General features: G+C 36.5%; 1 long non-coding RNA gene across 1 annotated transcript in view; it reads right to left on the bottom strand.

Annotated features, from left to right (window-relative positions):
- Positions 1-16,977: 16,977 nt before the first annotated feature.
- Positions 16,978-20,408, bottom strand: part of LOC107309261 — a 44,434-nt gene continuing 41,003 nt past the window's right edge. The window contains exon 3 of the long non-coding RNA XR_004306448.1: positions 16,978-19,063. This is a non-coding gene — a long non-coding RNA (uncharacterized LOC107309261). The remainder of the gene's footprint in view (positions 19,064-20,408) is intronic.

Below are 20,408 nucleotides of genomic sequence, written 5' to 3'. Positions count from 1 at the left end.
GTATAGACCTACTACTATAAATATACTCTGAGTAACGCAGGGGAATCTGAAGTAAGTTCTTGAGGAGATCAGGATCTTTAGATGGGTTGTTTACATCATACACTGGTAGAAATGAATAATTCTTGAGGGACTTCCATTGTATTTTATTTTTCCTCCAAACATTTATGTCATCGAAGACTCATTAAAGGCAAATACGCCTAGGAGTAATTGTTTAACCCTGGTAATTGTTTAAGAGCAATTACTCCTGGTAATTGTTTAAGCAATAAAGGAATTTTACTTGATTGACCATATAAAATAGTGAATGCTGGCATGTTTTTGGAAATGAATGGAGTATAAAAGCTAAATCCCATAAAATCAAATTTCCAAGTAGTACAGGACTGGCATATAACTATATTTCTCAGTTCTGCCCTGATGTTCAACCCCTCTCACCTCCTGATCTCTTTGCACATTGTTAACTGTTCCTGAAAATAATCATGTTTCAAAGTTCTATACAGATTTCTCCACTTGCTCCTTCTCTAACCCTAAGCTTTTTTGGCATTCTCCTTTCCTTTACTTTTCATGGAGACAGTAATAAATTCTGATAAAAATTTCATTATGATGTTATTATATTTTGCATAAAATTAGCAAAGTAAAATTCTTTTGCACGAATGATTGGAGGACTGACTCTTGCAAACCTTCAGAAGTCTTCCTCTTCACTTCTGCTTAAGAGAAAACAAAAAAATACACTCTTACTGGGTGTGATATCTATGCAAATACCTGTCAAAAGTTGCTGCAAATGTCTGGCAGTGTTTGCAAAGTCAGAAATGCTGTGCCTGGGTGCGAACTGTTGCAGTAGTTCCAACATGCCAGTGATACTGCTTTAAATATTTACAATATTGTGACAAATTTGAAGCTGCCTGTAAATATTTTATGAATGCTATGGCTTAACAGGATTGTTGTGGTGTTTACTGCGTGAATATACAGAGCATGTTTGTCAGGAAATTGGCTCAGTCAACAGTATACTCTCTAATCCTGATATTAATTTCATAGGAATGTTTCAGAATATTTCAGCTCCCTCAGTCTTGAAGTGAACTTGTGACATTCTTGCAGGCTGACTCATGTGGTTTACGCTGGATCAAAAAACAGAGCAGATAACAAAAAACTTGGATTAAAATACAAAGAGAAGCCTTCAGTGACAAAGGCTAAAGGGCAAATTTGGGTGTATAGAATGTAATCCAGTCTCCAGAGATAAGCTAGAATCGTAACTTTGGGACTAATATAATGTATTGTAGACATTTACAGTGTCTACAAATAATCAGCATTGTCTGCATTTCTCTTTATATAATCAACGGAGAGTTATAGACTACTTCAGTATGCAACGTGTATGACCCATACTAGACTTCTGCTTCTAAACTTCTCATAATTATAAAAATACTTTGGATACTTTATCTCTGTTGTATACAATGTGGACATTCAGATGCCACAAACTGATTCTCGCCTATACAAACTGCTATAATTTTGTAAAATTATGTTTTGCTCCGCTGTATTCCTACTGTTAAAAACTAAGCAGTATATTGCGACAAAGATATTTTTTGGATTTCTGAATCTACCTTTGCTCAAAACTCCCAAAAGGAAGATCTTCAGGTAGTAATTACAGTCAGGCCTGCTGAGTGATTAAGGCTTGTAATCAGGCACTTGGAATAAGATTAAGCAAATTGCATCTTTCTTGCTGAGAGGTGAAGATGTCAGATGTAACACATTGTTATCCAGAAGACAGATAAGAAAGACTTCAAAGGAATGACTTGCTCTGTAGCTACAAGTATGCGACTATTTTATTTCTCAGTAACCCACTGCAGGTGCTTGTGTTCATTTACAGAATCAAAGAATAATTAAGATGGGGATAAACCAGCACTATGCCAGCTTGGAGTAAGTTTCTAGCCTTGTCCAGTTTGATTGTGAATATTCCCAGATAAGGGCACTCTTCATCCTCTCTGGGCAGCTGTTGAAGTAGTTTTTCATCCTTGTGGTGAAAAATAATTGTTGTGCTAATCAGAATTTTCTTTTTTGCAGCTCTATTGTATTGTCTGTAACTCCAGTGCTGTACAACTCCAGTTAATCTCACTGCTAATTCTCACTTTAGTTGAACAATAAAACTCTCCCCTTAACCATCTACTCTGGAGACTGAACACGCTTTGATGTGATCTGACAAGATGTGGTCTGATGTATGGAGGGGAAAGATTACTTCATAGAACTTGCTGGAAACATTCTTGCTAATGGAGATCAGGATGTAATTGGCCCTTTTTGCAGCAAGGGCACACTGCTGTTCAACCAGGACCACCAAGGTCCTTTTCTGCAGAGCTTCGTACCAGCTGGTCAGCCTCCAGCCTGTACAACTACAAAGTAAGATGTAGGATTTGACATTTGTTTTGTTGAAATTCATGAGAATCCCAACAGCCTATATTTCCAGTTTATAAGGTCCCTCATATACTCCAGGAGATGAGAGGAAACCCTCTTATTTAGTACTGATTACAAAATTGTTGAGTGCACTCTATCCTGCCATGTAGGTTGCATCAGTTATTACTGGTGTAAGTATTGAACCTGGAGTGGTGCCATGAGTGACCTGGCAGTATATGAGCATTGTAGAGCCTTTGTATCCTTTCTGTCCAGCCACATATCCACCTAATGTATGTTTCAGTTATCCAAACTACATATTTTTGTTTTGGCTTCACGATGTTGAAAGACATATCAAAATCAAGCGAACTATAGCAGGAACATCTTGAGATGCCCCTTGGTATGTCCTCTGATTCTTGCTCATAAGCTCATGACAGACACCTCATAAGTTCCCAGGCAAATCTCCATGCATTTAACCAGGTTCTTTGTCTTTCCTCCCTTCCTGTCCCTTTGGAAGAGCTCTTATTAACTCATTGCTGCCCTTCTGCTGTATAAGCTATTCCACTTATCTGCAATGAGCTCATAGCTCTGCAGCTGTGCATGGACTTTTTATTTTTTCTGTTCATCTTCCATGCTGTATATGTGCCTACAGGTATTTGAGGAGGTCCCCAGAGAAACTGCTTTCACATAGGAAGCTGTCCATCAAGCACTTCCTTACTTTAACCCAAGAATCACTTTTTACCAGCCTCTGGTTACCATCACCAAAGTAACCTCATTTGACAATCTAATTGCTAGATTAGCAAACATTTTCACAGAGATGTTTTTGCTCGATGTTGTCAAATAGATCCTAATTCTCCCTAGCTGGACTTACCTTAGGGGAAAATACATTATGAAGATCTATACTAGATTTCCTGAAGTAACAGAGGAACAACTTTATGTATTATGGGGAAACTAGAAACTTAAGAATCGGTGAACACTTGTTAATACGTGGTTAGATAATATTTTTCTTGAAGAGATTGCTTGAGTTATATAAAATTTAGGAGATGCTTGCCTAAGACACAGTCCCAGGAACTAATACCCACAGAAATTCTGAATTCTGTTTTATTCTGTTTTCTATGTTCTGCCACTTTTCGTGGTTCACTTTTCTCTATATCCTTCTCACACAAATGTAGCAGACAAACTATATCTGACCCTAATGGGATTTGAAAACTGTCCAATACATCTACTTCTGATTCAAAATGAGATCACTACAGGAACCTAGAGTGTTTTGTGGATAAGTGCTATGCTGAAATAAATCAATATACAAGCTTTCTCCCTGTCTTATCAAACGTCCAACTATCTGGTGACAAAGATTACTTCTGTGAAAAGAAGATTTTTATCCCTCATGTTGTCAGTCTTGAGCATAGCTGACCAGAATGACATTTATTTTTTATTCTACTTGAAACTCCCTATGTATCAAATGAAACTAAGCGTCTTCACCTAATTAAATAAAATGGGGAGATCTGTGTCTGGGTCTCTCTCCTTCTGCAGAAAACAACATTCTGTGGAAAATGTACTCACCTCCATATATTAGAAACTCCTGTTTCTCTGCTATCTGTTGACTTTGGGATGAACCATCAGCAAACACTGGAATTTGGACAGAATGACTGCAATTTTTATACAATCTAAAACGTATTTGGTATTGCAGAGACTAGATGATTATTACACAACTCCAGGCAAACAAGGCTTTGTATGTGTGTCTCTGTCTCATGAGACAGTTATTTTCCTGTTCAGTTCCTAGAAACAGCATGATAAAAGTGACAGACGAATAATGAGAGTTCACCATGTGAGTAAGTAGACTAGTCCCATTCAGTACTGCATTTCACTCCCAGGTAAGGTAATAGCTTTTTGTGTTGCTGCTATTGAGCAGTTGCCAAGTAATTCTAGATGTAAGCTGTGAGCACTGTACAGGAAATAAATAGAAATGAAGATGAAGAACAAGTTAAATGACCTTCCCTGTTACATTTCACTGTTTTAAAATCTAGTATACCCAGCATCTAAGACAAAAGAGATCAGAACTATCATGCAGTGAGAGGGAGATACACCAACTTGCCTCCGGGACTCATAATGCTGATGTGCTTTTAAAAGGCAAGAAATAAAAATGTTATGAGGAAAGAAAGTCTCAATGACCAAATCCTTGTTAGAAGATACAAGCTATAAAAGAGTGTGTCCTTATACTTTATAGAAATACATTTCTCTAACTCTTTTCACAAAAATCCCAACACAAATTACATGGCTTAGTATAGAATTGCATTTAACTAGAAGATTGTTTCAAGAAGTTTGTAATCCCCCCAAATACATGAGATTATAGGAAATGATACTTCTCTCCTTCATGAAAAATCAAACCAACTCCATTAGTCCAGCCTGATAGTACATGAAGAAAGCAATCAAATATCCTTAAACCCTGAAACTGTTTTGATATGTGTATCATCCAGGCCCATTTTGTCATTTTTTTCCTTCTCTTTTTTATTTTGTCCAGAATAGGTAGACATAGATACACGGAAGTCAGAGGAAATCAACAGGAGTTAAAGAAAAATTAATTGCTGTGACCAGGATAAGTATAGATGAAATCCAATCTTCAAAAATCTTTTAGAAATGTTTGGCTAGTGGAATTATTTTTTCTAAGTATTTCTGTACTTATCTTCTGTTTTCAATCTGTTGCAGACTGTGAAGACCTTAAAGTGGAGATCTTAGAATTTATGTTCAGGAACACAGAACTGAAATCTGACAATGTCCTCTGGATGCCAATGGAGGATTAAAAAAAATTGTTATGCAACTTTTTCATGGTTCTTTGAGTTCAGAAAACAATGACATGAGAAAAAAATGAAAAATAACTTTTTGGAAATTCCCTGAGAAAGTGCACCTAACTGAAGAGGGACTTTGATGCAGTCTGTTTTCTGGTATGACTGGTGTGACTTAAGGCTTTTTGCTCTTTTTCAAATGTCTGCCTAATTAAGCACAGCTGGGCAGTGGTACATAGCTAACCAAGAAATGAGTATTTTGATAATTTCCCAAGTCTAAAAGATCTCTTAAACATCTCGTGTGAAAATAGCAGCCACAATACTTTTAGAGATCAACACTGAATCATATGTATCATACTGTGCCATCTCCAGGAGGCATTTAAAAAAACACACTTTCAAGAGAACTCAGTAAAGGTTCCCTAAATTGTAACTGTCTCGTAACATAAACAAAATATGTTTGGAATAGAGACAAACTTTTCCAAACTGTTTCAAAAACAAGTTCTTTTCTTTTCACTATTGCCAATGATGACTTCATATTTTTCTATTTCATAAGAATAATCTCTACATCAGTTTTCTATTTGGAACTATAGCCAGTGGAAAAGTATATAGACTTATGAAATACTCTGAATTACTTCAAAATTATTTCAGCATTTTGTGAACATCCTGTTTGCAATTTCAGTCTTCATCTTTACATGTTAAAAAACGGATTCCTCACTAAGCTGTATTCTCAGAGGATCTCTAACTGTCTGATAAATGCACTGATATAAGTCTCTTTTGTCACCCTTTCCTAAAAAAAAAAAAAAAAAAAAAAGGATTAAATTAGAGATTGCTTTTCTTTTTGATTCAGAGTGAAAATTAGATGGGAAGTCACAAATTCTTGAATGCAAGCTTTATTCAGGGCCAGAAATCTGACCGGAATTGCACGTGTGGGCCCAGACTTTGGCATTCTTGATTCTTGACTGAACTATTACACTAAGCTGAACCTCAGCTGTCTGCTACAGAAACATTGTTCTTCATTTGAATTTAATTTTGATGTGAACATTCTCCTCCAAACATATCAATTGATTCTCTATTAATTTTGTAGTTCAAAAGTGTTTCTCACATACCACTAATATTGTCACAATAAAGGGCAGAAGAAAATAAAGAAAATACATGTTTTCATCAGGGGTCAAATTCTTTTTTTGAGACCTTGTTTTCCCTTTCTCCTCACATACAGGAATCACTTGTTAGAAACTTCAAATATAGTCAGGCTTCCAGAAACAGACCTTAGACTTCTGTGGAGATTTAAGTTACAGTATGCCCTTCACAAACTTATAGTACAAGGGCTGCTCTGAAAGTAATGCCTCTTATTTTATTATGTTGGCCCACAACATCAGAGGCAGATGCTGGTATGGCAATAGAGGCTGAACCTTCCCATTGGTATTCCACTATGTTTTGTTGCCAGGTGACAGATGGCAGACGAGGAGCAATCTTAGGAAATGGCATGGAAGTGCATATGAAGCAATGGTGTATAATTAAATTCCTTCACATGGAAAAATTTCACCCACTGACATTCATGGAGACCAAGCAGTGGATGTTTATGGAGAACAAGCAGAGCATGTGTGCACAGTGAGGTGGTGGGTGGTGCATTTTGCTGTGTCAACAGTGGTGTGAAGGATGAAATAAATTCTAGATGACCATGCACAGCTGTCACACTACACAGTAAAGAGCGTCTTGATCAGTTCATCCATTTGAATCTGCTAACATTGGTCCAGGCTGAAAAACAGTGTTTTGTAGCTGAGAATTTGCTCTATCAAATAGTGTTTCTGGACTCTTTGCACCAATTGTAGCTTCCATGGAAATATATAGAAGGATATATTTTTGGAGTGACCTATATATTTTCATCTATTTCATTACTTTGTGTGAAGTTTTACTAGTAAAAATATACTAATTTATTCCAAAATAAATGCAGCTTTCCAATTTGAACATAAAAAAGTGCTCATTTATTGTGCAGTTTCTTTAGCTTTTATTAGATCCAAGCAGGGTGTGTCATTCAATGATTGGCTGCCTGATCAATGAACTCCCTCTCAATTGGACATACATTTTTTATCATATTAGGGCAACCACAAGCACATTGGTTACTCTGACCTCTTCCTTATTCTGCAAACCCAGATCCCTGACTCGTCCCATGTCATACCACGCTCCATGCTACATAGCAATACCATTCCATGTAGCGCTCACATTCTCTACATGCCCAACAATAAAATCATTGCCATAGTTGATGCTTCACAAGAAAAACAAATTTTGTTTGCTTCTGAATGAATCATTCATTCTTACAGAATGACAACAGATATCAAAATATTGAAACTTTCATTTCATTTACTACCTCAAAATAAAGGTTTCAATTCTCAGTTTAAAAAATAAATAAATAAATAAATAACAAATAAAAAATTTAATAAGTATATCTATATTTTACTCAATGTATCCCTCTGAACTCACTGAAACCATTAGGCTTTTCATTATGACCTCCCTTATGCTCATTTTAGGTTGAACTGGGAAATAACTTTTCCTGTTGCAGGGTTTTATTAGCAGCATCTAATACCTGAGCAGCAACTAGCAATATTTCATCTAGATGTTTCAAAACTCATAATGTGTTCCAACTTTAGTTAACAAACGCAATTAATACAGGGCAGTTTGAATTTCTTCTGCTTCTTGTAATCTTGCATGGGATATCTTAAAAATGTTGTTGCTTGGACCTGAGAGAGATCCCTTACAGAGGGGTTATGACATCAAATGAAAATTTATGGTCATGGCAGGTTCTAAGTATTTTTCAAGTTGAAATTATTATTAAATTAATTATTATCTTTTAATACAGTTTTTATTCTGTTGTAAATGTTTTATAATGCAGTTATGTCCCATGCTGCCTATACAGTTCAAGGATTAGAAGACATCCTTTTTCATTTATTTATTTTTTCCATGTGGATGTTTTAATTGTTCCAAATATTAACAGTCTTTTTCTTGTATCTAAACCAACACGTGTCTTTTTTTAATTTTTTAAAATTTTAAATAATACTTTCTACCTCAAAACTACCATCTCCTTCTGCTGCACACTGATCTAAGTGCTACAACAAAGATTTGTCATGCTTTAAACTTTGAGAATATCATGCACTATATTGGCTATCCAATAACTAAATAGAATAAAATTTAATAAGATAATAAAATAAAATTTTAAAGATTTTAAAAATTGTTTTAGGAGAATGGAGTAAGAAGTTGAGTGATTATGATTACAAGAAATTTATTAAAGCAGGAAGGACAGATTAAGAAGTGATTTTAATTATTAAAGAGTTTGTGCTTATGGCTCTGAAATAATTAAACAAGTCATAGGAGGGGTAGCAGTTGAATTAATGATTTTATAACATTAGTACAGCACTTCAAAGCTCTTAAAAAAAAAAATGTAGTAATTGAGTTCAGTGTGTAACTCCCAGGAAATGATTTCCTCAGTATTTACAACCTTTCCTTTCTGTGCTTAGATGATCTGTAGGCAAATTTATGTCTCTTAATGCATTTCTTGCTCATTCTCTTAAGATAAATCTTGTACCAGTGTTATTAAAATATATTTACATATCAAATACCCCATAACAGATTTTGAGAGGTGTTACCATGGGGGTAGTGCCTGTATTCTATAGCTGATAGCCACAGATAAACTTTGAAGTAAATGTTGCAGCTTTGAATTCAAGAGGATTATAAATCAGGAGGTCTTATCTCTGGACTATGTTGTTTTCTTCATTGTTCTATTCTTCTTTTTTCTCTTATGATTAGTTTTTTTTATCATTAATTAATATTTGAGTGTTGCTGGGTGATTGAGATATAAGTATTTTGGTCAAATCACACATATTTTTGATGGCATTTTGAATAGAAGGTACCAAATTAATGTAATTGATGTTAATCACAGAGATGGTGGTGTCTGCTTTTTTGCAGTAAGCATGTGGTCAGGACTCCTGTCCTGTATTAAAACCTCTGCTCTTTTTTTGCTGGTGTAGCCTGAGATACCACCCATACAACTTCTAAGATTAAGAAGTGCTGCTCTGACTTTCTGTTTTTGAAGTCAGGTACAAGCTCAGCTAACAGCCTTATAAAAACTATGATCTTGAGCCTCTCCCCAGTCAGCCTGCTGTTAGGGTTGAAATAGCAGCAGGCAATCATTGCCTTTTCAGGGCAACAGTAGTGATATAGCAGGATGCACAATAAGGGAAGTGCCCACATTAGGACTCCTTTAGCTTGGAAGGAATTTGCAGATTCAGCACAAGCTACAAAAAGTCAGAAGTGGAATGAGAGAGAGGGAGGTGAAAAAAAGCTACATACGTTGTTTGTAAATCTAGGTGATGAATGACTCCTTATAGTAATTCTTACAGATCTAATTAAGTGCTATCTCTGGTATTGCAAACGTGACAGGATTGCCAACAAAGGCTTTCATAACAGAAAGATGATGTTGACGGAGATCTGTTCTAAGAAGTGAAGCTGGTTTCAGCTTCTCTTCTAAATGCAAAGACTAGAAAAGCTGGAGCAAGAGTGTCTTTGAAGAAAGACACACAAGGAAGCCTGATCTTTTCTTAGCTTACAACACTCACAGCACAGCAGGATCAGGCCAAAGAATAGAAGACAGTATCAAAGTGCCTTTCACACCTGGATGCTGCAGTAGAGCACAAACTGTTGGCAAAGGATGAGGTCTGCTCTGTTCTGTGCTGAGACAGAGCGATATTTCACCATATTTGAAGCAGGGAAATCAAAGTCTCTTTGAATCATTCATATTAGTTCCCCTTCAGACTGGGGACATGACAGCTCTGTTAGGTCGTAATATTCCTGTTTAAATGATTAGCCCAAGGTCCATACAAAGTGTCAAAGGCAAACATATTATAGAAAAGAGTGGAGGTCCTCATTCTACTGCATAGTTTAAGAAATCTGATTTGTCAGTGAAAGGCAAAGCTGCTAAACTAGTCATCATACTTTTCTCCTTTAAACAGTCCTAGTGCTAGGAGAGGTACAGAGTTCATAGTATAAAGGTTTTCAAAATAACCCTTGTGGAAGTGACAGTGACAGTTCCTAGATGTGGCAAAGCAATTCTCAGCATAGGCAGCACAGTTGTGCGAAAGAGAATCAGAAAGTTTTGTTGAGAAGATTCCAAACCAGTGGGGTGTGGGGATAGTGAGGGAATACGTGGAAAATACAAGGGTTTTAGTTATCCTAAGGATAGGTGATTTGGTTACCCATTACACTGACATAAAATTCTACCCTTCCATAATGTTTAAATACAAGGCTAAGAACAAAAATTCTATGCATATATTTTAATAAAATATATTTCTCTTTTATTTTGTTCACTGAACTAATAAAATATTTACAGCATTGTGGCCTTTAACTTTGTCCTGTGCCCACAACTGCAAGAATACTATTGTACACCTACACTCCTTTACAGCATGTTATTATTCTGGAGTCAAAGATAGTCCTTTGTGCACTGCATTACTACTCGTTATTGCTACCTATTTGTTACAAAAATATATCAGAGTTAATATAGCAACGGACAGAACAGTAAACAACCACGCAAAGATAAACCAAAGCTAAAGAAAAATGTTAGTAGTTGCCTACTAGCTAGAAAATTGCTGCTGGCTAAACAAGCTAAAATGAAGATTCACAAAGCCAAGAGAAATCAAACTTGACAAGTCCTACTTCCAGGAATTTGCAACACTAATACAAAGCCCGTGGGCTGTCACTAGCTATGGTAATAATTCATTACTTGGATCATGAGGCTGCAACACACAAACACAAACAATGTTTGTGCAGATGTAAACACACCCACATACATTTGCACCTGACATGCAGGGAATAAGTAAAGGCATGAATAAAGGCCCACCATTATTGTGAGGCCCCATCTGGAGTACTGTGTCCAGGTGTGGAGCCCTCAGTACAAAAAAGATATGGAGATTTTGGAAAGGGTCCAGAGGAGGGCCACAAAGATGATCAGGGGGCTGGAGCACCTCCCCTATGAGGACAGGCTGAGGAGTTGTGTTTGTTCAGCCTGGAGAAGAGAAGGCTTGCGGCGGTGACCTCATTGCAGCCTTCCAGTACCTGAAGGAACTTACTCCCAGGAGGGGAGTAAACTCTTTGAAAGGGCTGATAATAGCAGACTAGGGAAATGGTTATAAGTTGAAGGAGGGAACGATTAGGTTGGATGTTAGGGAAGTTCTTTACTAGAAGGGTGGTTAGGTCCTGAACAGGTGCCCAGTGAGTTGGGATGCCCCGTCTTGGAGGTTTCAAGACCTAGTGGACGGGGCCCTGGCACCTGATCTAGTAAATGTGTATGTTTTGGTGGCCCTCTAGGCAGGGGGGTTGGATAACTACATGATCCTTGAGGTCCCTTCCAACCCGGGTAATTCTGTGATTCTGTGATTCTGTGATTCTGTGATTATGTTCAGATCACAATTAAAAATTTGTATTTATGGATCATATTCTCCTGTATCTAGCAGGTATTGCTCTGGAGCAGAACCCTTTAAAATTCAGCTTCAAGTCTTAAGCTCAAAATATTTACAGGTTAAAATTTATCTTTTCACCACTAATCCACATACAAAATGTGCTTATTTTCTGGTACATCTAAAACCAAATCGTGAATCTGATAATAATGAGCTTGAATTGATATGCAATTACATTTTTAAGAGGACAAATTAAACCTCATCTTAAATTTTTAATGTCTATGGATTGTACTGTATAAAACAAAAAATTCTCATAAAGTGGGCATATCATAAAACAAATTTTATTGGCTCTGAACAGGGAATATCTCTGTCTGAAACAAAACTCTTCAAGTTAGTTAAGCTTATTATGAATTAGATGGAACAGGATGGAGGGGAATTTTAATATCAAACCAATGACAAGAATAAAACTCACTTGCTAAGACCATCTTTAAATAATAATAAAAAATGAATTAATTTATTTTCTATCCGGAAAGAAGAGCCTATTGTGCATTAGCTATTTTTCAACTCATCTTAATTTTTCTTGAAAAAAAGCTTCATTTTCACATCTGATTTTTCTTGGTTTTGTGGGCAAAGTTGAAAGAATGGCTGCTAAAGTCCTTGAACAACTTATCTTCAAGGGATGCTCTGAAAGTGATGCCTCCTATTTTATTATATTGGCCCACAATATCAGATGTGGATGTTGGTGGTATGACAGAAGAGGTTGAACCCTCCTGACAGTATTCCATTATGTTTTGTTGCTGTGTGACAAATCGCAGCAGAGGAGCCATCTGACAAAATGGCATCTGACATGGAAGTGCATATGAAACAAAAGCATGGAACTAAATTTCTCCATGCAGAAAAAAAATATCACCCATTGATACTCATTGATATTTGCTGAATATTTACAGAGAGCAAAAAGTGGATACAAGCACATTGAGCAGGTGGATGGTGAATTTTAGCAGCGACAACAAGAACAGTGAATCACCACTGCTGGTGCAGACTTTTAAAAGCATAGCATTCAGGCTCTTTACATAGCTGGCAAAAATGCATAGCTAATTATGGTGGCTATATTGAAAAATATTGTTTCACAGCTGAAAAACTGCTCTATCGAACAGTGTTATTTTTCTCTTTGTACATATTGTAGTTTCCATGAAAATAAAAGGGAGGCACTACATCTGGAGAGATATGAGAAAAATTATAAGTTTGGATGATAAAAACAGAAGCATTGGTACAATACAACCAGAGTAAACCATGAGCATAATCCTAGAGAGAATTTCCATTAAAAAATTACATAAACATACCATCAACATACTAGAAGACTGAAATCTCATGGTCGGCTTTTAAAATAAAGTGGCAGATATGGAACCAGAGCACTGTGAGTGCAATTTTGATCTTGCGCAACCTGGACCTCATTACCTGGAACTTGATTTTTATTTTTATTTTTATTTTTATTTTATTTTATTTTATTTTATTTTATTTTATTTTATTTTATTTTATTTTATTTTATTTTATTTTATTTTTTAATTTAAAAATCAACAATACCTTGAAGAAAAGGCAGCATAAGCATAAATGTAAAGATCGATATAAAAGTGAAAATCATGAAAGCATAAAAGTGTATAGCCTACAAAGATATTATGGAAGTGGTAAATAAAAATAAATAAAGGTCTGTGTGGTCAGCTGAACCTAATCACTACATGACAGTGAAATGCAAAGTTATACAGAAAAACTCTACCTGCAGGAGAGAATTATATACTTCAAAGGAGTGTGATGAAAAAGATTTGGAAACTGGTGGGTGATAGCAACTCAACAGCTAATCTCAAAAGCCTGATGTGACAAAATGCAGTCAATGAGATGAAGCAAACCCAGGACTAGAGAAAGCCACACAAGAAAGAAATTAGTTCATCATCCCATAGTGAAGAGTCCCTCAGTCTGACATCTGAGTAAAAAAAAGGGCTGATAATACAGGGAAGGATCTAAAAAAAGCTGAAGGATTAAAGAGCAGGAAAATACGTCTTATAGAAAAACTCTTCAGGTGCTCCACAGACTTAACAAATCAAAGGGAAGGTTAAGGAGTGTCTTTCTCTAAGCCTTAGGTGTCTTGAACTGTAGGAAGCAGAAATCCAGTAGCAGAGACTTTTTCATCTGAGTAGCAGACAGGATCCAATGACTTGTAGAAAAAAACAAAAACAAAAACAAAACAAAACAAAACAAAACAACAAAGCAAAACACAGAGAAATGCAATGAAAATAAAATGCATATTTATAGCAGTAAAGATAACTTCTTGAACCAGGATTTCATTGCTATCATGAGGAACTTTAAACCATAGAAAGATATCAATATAAGGAAAGCATTATGTTACCCAGAACTTGGCCAATATGATGACTGTGCTCCATTTTGGCCATTTTATATATAAATATTCAGAAATCATTTTTCCTACTGTTTAGGAATAGCAGTTCCTCATATTACTGCAAATGTTCTATTGCTGAAGAGATAAGAATGACACAGGATCTTGTAGAAACACTTCATACTCTGTCTCATCTACCATCTTGCAACAATATAATTAATGTATTCTTATACTTTTCAGTGCATTGAAATATACTTATTTAATGTATAAGAAATAGTTAAATTTTAAAAGATGGAGGCAGATAAAACTGACAAAACTTTAGAATCTTATGATGAACTGGAGTACTAGACAAGAAGTCCTATATGAATCAGAATTGCCAATAAATAAGGCAGAGGATCTCAGTTGCATATGAAGGTTTTATTTTGAAAAACTAAAATCAGTTTAGCTTAACTCCATAATAAATTGGAGAAGCTTGAAGAGAAATTATATGTTTGAACCTGTAAGAAGTGTAACTTAAGGACTCATCCTCATGTTCATACAAATTTTGAATCTATAACTTAAATCATATTGAGACAGAATGAAGTAGCAAAGTTTTTCCTTTATTTGGTATGACCTTCACTGGAGTTATATTGATCTAGTGGAAAACAGTATGATAAGAAATTGGAAATGATTTAGAAAACAACTAGACTGATATGAGTATTACAATTATCATGAATTTTAGATTAAGCAACAAAAAGTTGAAGTCAGCTAGTATGATTAATATAAACTACTTTTAAATTGATCAAAATATAAGAGAATATTCTTATTCTCAATCCTTTTTCTCAAGACAGAGAATTGAGTAATAGCTAAATAGGAGATACTGTCATGCTACTACTAATAACGTATTGTAAAATTTTTCTTCCAAAGCAGCATACTGAAATGTTACAAGAATTGTTTCAAACCATAGTTGTTGGGATACTTCTGCATGCTTTCAATATGCTGCCCTGACTTATTCTCTACTGAAATATCTTCAAAATATATATATTAGCATTGTACCCCCATGTTTAGGTTTCATTGGCTCTGGTGTAATTCCTTTAATACTGGTAACTTAACATGAATTTCAGGCTAAATTTCTGAAAATTTTCTATGTACATATGCCACTCAAGACAAATTGGGGTGACGGTACTCACTTAGCGAGCAGCTTTCTGAGTAAATTTATTCATAGTAAGAGATAATGTCTGGACCAAGGTCAGGAAATCTAAATCTCTACAGGAATAGCTGTGTGCACACGGCTAAGAAAATAATTATGGTTGAATTAAAAAAGAAAGAAAGAAAGAAAGGAAAGAAAGGAAAGAAAGGAAAGAAAGGAAAGAAAGGAAGAAAGGAAGAAAGGAAGGAAGAAAGGAAGAAAGGAAGAAAGGAAGGAAGGAAGGAAGGAAGGAAGGAAGGAAGGAAGGAAGGAAGGAAGGAAAGGAAGAAAGGAAAGGAAGGGAAGGAAGGGAAGGAAGGGAAGGAAGGAAGGAAGAAGGAAGGCAAGGAAGGCAGAATGGAAGGAAGGAAGGAAGGAAGGAAGGAGAAGGAAGGAAGGAAGGAAGGAAGGAAGGAAGGAAGGAGAAGGAAGGAAGGAAGGAAGGAGGAAGGAAGGAAGGAAGGAAGGAGGAAAGGCAAGGGAAGGAAAGGGAAGGAAGGAGGAAGAGGAAGGAAGAGGAAGGAAGGAAGGAAGGAGAAGGAAGGAAGAGAAGGAGGAAGGAAGGAAGGAAGGAAGGAAGGAAGGAAGGAGCAGGAGGAGAAGGAAGGGGGAAAGGAAGGAAGGAAGGAAGGAAGAGGAAGGGAAGGAGGAAGGAAAGCGAAGGAAGGAAGGAGGAACAGGAAGGAAGGAAGCGAAGGAAGGAAGGAAGGAAGGAAGGAAGGCAAGGAAGGAAGGAAGGTAAGGAAGGAAAGGAAGAAGGAAGGAAGAAGGAGGGAAGGAAAGGAAGGAAAGGAAGAAGGAAAGGAAGGAAGGAAGAAGGAAGAAGAAGGAAGACAGAGAAAGAAAGGAAGAAAGAAGAAAGGAAGAAGGAAGAAAGGAAAGAAAGGAAAAGGAGAAAGAAAGAAAGAAAGAAAGAAAGAAAGAAAGAAAGAAAGCCAAGAAAAAAAAGAAAAAGAAAAAAGAAAGAAAGAAAAGAAAGAAATGAAAGAAAGAAAGAAAGAAAGAAAGAAAGAAAGAAAGAAAGAAAGAAAGAAAGAAAGAAAGAAAGAAAGAAAGAAAGAAAGAAAGGAGGAAAGAAAGAAAGAAAGGAGGAAAGAAAGAAAGAAAGAAAGAAGAAATGGACTCAGGTCAATAGTTTCAATTCTTTGACCAGAGAGAATTATTGCAAGCCCAAATAATGTTGGAAACTCATTAAAGGCCTAAAGAATTTCAGTCTCATTTGAATTTCTGTTTGAAAATAACAACAGCTATGCCCTGATGTTTGCCATTCTGTAAACACTAGATCTAAGTGAAGGAGATCATGGAGGATATTCGTAAGGATTTGTTGGGTATGGAAAATTTAAGGAGTTCTGTTTGTTGATGCACATGTTTCTGCATCTATTAGCACAGCATTTACTACCAAAGAATTTCTGAATTCTTTGCAAAGGCAAATATTTCCCTGTCAGTTTGCATGGAGCTCTGGAGCTATGTTTACCAGGCTTCCTAAAGTGAGCTTAGGGCTTTTCAGGAGCCTCTGCACTTCCAAGAAAGAGCTTCCAATTACTGCCTCTACTGTTGCAAGTCAACCAATAAAAACCAAAGTGTAGGAGAATTTCGTTTTGAAATTTTTCAGAACCATTAATAGTAAGAAAGCAATCAATACAAATCAAGATAAAAAGGAATTACCATCAGAACGCAGGCAACAATGACAAATATATTAAAATTCCTGGAACCTCTCTGTTGTGGTTTGAAGAGTTAATCACAGGACATTCCTCCCTCCCCAAAGGAAAAGGGGAGAAATATGAAAAAAACATTCAATTGAGATAAGAGAACAAATTTATTAAAAGGAATATGAGATAATACAGAATAATTAAGAATAATAATTGAAATGAACAAAAAAACAAAAGAGGAGAGGAGAGAGAGTCTGAGATCTTACTGGCAGGCTCTCATGGCTGGCCTCCTAGACAGGCAGAGAGCTCTCCCCCCAATTCACCCAGAACTGGAAATCACATGAGGAGTACTGGATACTTCTGGGAGCCTGTCTCTTCAGTGTATCTTCCTCTCAGAGAGTTGGAATTCACATGAGAATAGCTGGGACTGCTAGAAGCACAGTACCCATGGAGATTCTTCTCCCCAGCACTGTGCTCCAGCACCAAACAGCTCGCTGCATCATGTTGTGATATGAAATACTGACAAAACCAGAACAGTATCCATCCCTTATCCCATGTCATTACATCATGCTTAGATTGTACAACGCAAGTATATACACTTACAAATATAACAAAAATGATTAACATTGCATACATATATACATACAACTACTGACAATTTTCTCCCAGCATCGCATTTCCCCGCAGGAACTGAATGTTCCTATTTTCTTGCATTATAAGCTCTCCAATGGAGTAGTATTTTGTGCTACTTTACTTATTAGAGACAACTAGTAGCTCACTTTGTTGTACAAATCCACTAGATTAGATTAGAAGATGAAAAAGTTTTTAATATGTTGAATTTTTCCTTATCTTAGAGAAAATAGAAACAAAACATGGGAAAACTAATGATGGATACAATCATCTCCAAAAATTTTCAATTAGCTATTTGCTTTTTGCTCACTCACCTCCACTTTCCTGTTTTCTCCAGTGTGCTTGCATCTGCACCTGTAAAATTTCACTTGTAAAACTGGCAGAAAGCTATGCTGAGAAAAATTATAAATTCTCATGAGATTTCCCTTACAGCCCTGTTTTCTGCCAATATTCAATAATGATAGGACGAACTAAGTAGCCTGAGAAGGAAATAGAAATGAGGCCCTTTTAAGAGAAACTAAATCACATCAGCTGCCATTTTTGTTACATCCTCACAACATTAAGTGCTTTCAAAGGCTGTAATCTGTAATGAAAATTATGGAAATTAAACCACTGTCTTGGATTGAAGTGGTCTTGACTTCTTTTGGCAATGTTTTCTTGCTAATGTGCTATATTAGCAAATCAGGAACATATATGCAGCTGTCCTATATTTGTTTCACACAGTAAAATTTCCTGCAGGGACTGTCACTGAAGAGACTAAGGGTTTGTGAACACCCAGGTATTAACATTTGCAGAAAACGTTGCCTAGCGGGCAAGTTACCAGTTGTCAGTTGTCATTTATCTTAGAAGCCAATGCCAAGACTTTGTGACTTGGGAAAAATGGAGATGTACAGAAAAGTGTGGTTCAAGAAGTGTCAGATATCCGTTAATTAAATGAAAGGTCTTCCTAATGTAACAAGAACACCTTGAAACTAATATGAGTTCATATTAACAACAAGACTTGTAGCAGGGCCAAATCTGTAGTTATTAGCTGTAGCTATTCAATGCCAGCAGAGATCAGGCAGGGGATTTTTGCATCAGCTGTTAATTGCACACGCAGTTATTAGTGAGAAACGAATCTCTGCAGTAGCTTAGCCAGGACAAAATGAAGGAATTAGGACCTCTGCATCAGCAGAAGTGTGACATTCTCTTACAATGTTACTAAATTTAAGCACGGAAAACAAATAAATAAATAAGAAAGAATGAAAAGCTGTATGTATTAAGTGGACTGTCTGCATTACAACAGCCCTGAAATTGAAAAATAATGAAATCTTGTCTACTCTAATTCCAAGGTATTATACAGTTCTTTTGTGATGTAAGGGTAATCTGGAGAGGCAGCTTGTTTAAAAGTACCATATTATCTTAGTACAGTAATAGTCAACAAGACCCCTGGCCTCACTGTGCTGAAAGCACACGTGGTCTGAGGTCCTTCTGGTCCCATCTCACCCCTTAGTACTGTTCAGCAGAGCTCATCTTCTCAGGTCAGGGCTGGCTGGGCACATCTTCTCTACAGTCTCCAGAGATCAGTGAGGTACAAAGCTTGGCTGAATCACATGAACTCCAGCAGGATGTAACTGTATGTGTAGCCAGGATATTCTTATAACCTAAACAAAAAATACATATGTAAAAACTGACTGTTTTGTTCTTATCTACTGGTAACCTAGGTTTAGAATTGAATAGTTATTTGTCAGCTTCTGAAAGCATAGATTTCATCCTTACAATATCTGAGATAGAATTATAGAATCATAGAACTGTTTGAGTTGGAAGGGAGCCTTAAAAGTCATCTAGCTCAGCTCCCTTGTAGTGAACAGGAACACTACTAAGATCAGGTTGCTCAGATCTGTTCAGTCTGACCTTGAATGTTTCCAGGGATGAGGGCATCCACCATAACTCTTGGCAACCTGATCCAGTGTCTCACCTAACCCTTAGTGTAATTTTTTTTTCTTCATATCCAATCTAAATTTTCTGTCTTTTTATTTGAAGCCACTTCCCCTTGCTCTATCCCAGCTTGTATTGATAGTGGGAGTTGCAGGGATCCAGGTGCAAGATCTTGAACATGGATTTGTTGAACCTCAAGAGGCTCTCCTGCACCCACTGCTCAAGCCTAAGTTTCTCTGGGTGGCAACTTGTCCCTTGGGCATGTCAACCATACCACACAGTCTGGCGCCATCAGGCATAGGCTGGCATCACTATGTTGGTTCTTAAGGATCTCTTTTAGAGTAGGGTATCCCCAATTACAACCCTCAGATGTACCAAGCAACAGTATATCATACATGTTTTTTGGCTCCTATAGTTCAAAGCCTTGGAAGTGGGGGTGCAATAACTTCAGCTGTTCCTGCACTTCAGAGAACACCCATTCATGTCACCTTTACATGTCACTTCAAATTGATGGTGACAATCTCATGGAATTAACTCTCTGGATTGCAAATGGAGTTTTAATTCCCTGCTGCTACTGAACATGTCTGATTCTTTGTAAAGCTGCAAAGAGAATGATCATAGTGCATGTTTTGCCTAGCTTTCAGAATCAGTTGTTAGCAGTAGAAGTACTAAACAGGAAAAACATACACCAAGAAACAATGCATATAAATAAAAATAGATGTAAATGCTATTTTAGCTTCCATGGTCTTGACAGTGCATATTGGACAGCTGTGCATAGATCCATACATAATGGGCAAGTGAATCTAATCTAAGGTAGCAAATAAGTCCAGCTGCAGAACAAATCCTGCTGTCCTAATAACATATAGAGATACTAATAGAGTTTCCACTAGTGAAATTGCTTTTTCAAAAAGTGTGTGGTTCAGTATGGCTCTACAGCTTTTACTCCCTTAAGTGTCAGCAATTTGCTGAAAATACTATTATTAGTTATAATTTATTTATTACCATCCTCAAAAATTCCTAACAATAATTTTGAACTCTACCATTACACTTAGAAATGCTATTGAGCCTAGC

The sequence above is a fragment of the Coturnix japonica genome, chromosome 2 (assembly GCF_001577835.2).
Source record: "Coturnix japonica isolate 7356 chromosome 2, Coturnix japonica 2.1, whole genome shotgun sequence".
Classification (NCBI taxonomy): domain Eukaryota; kingdom Metazoa; phylum Chordata; class Aves; order Galliformes; family Phasianidae; genus Coturnix; species Coturnix japonica.
This window is presented reverse-complemented; position numbering and strand designations above follow the sequence as displayed.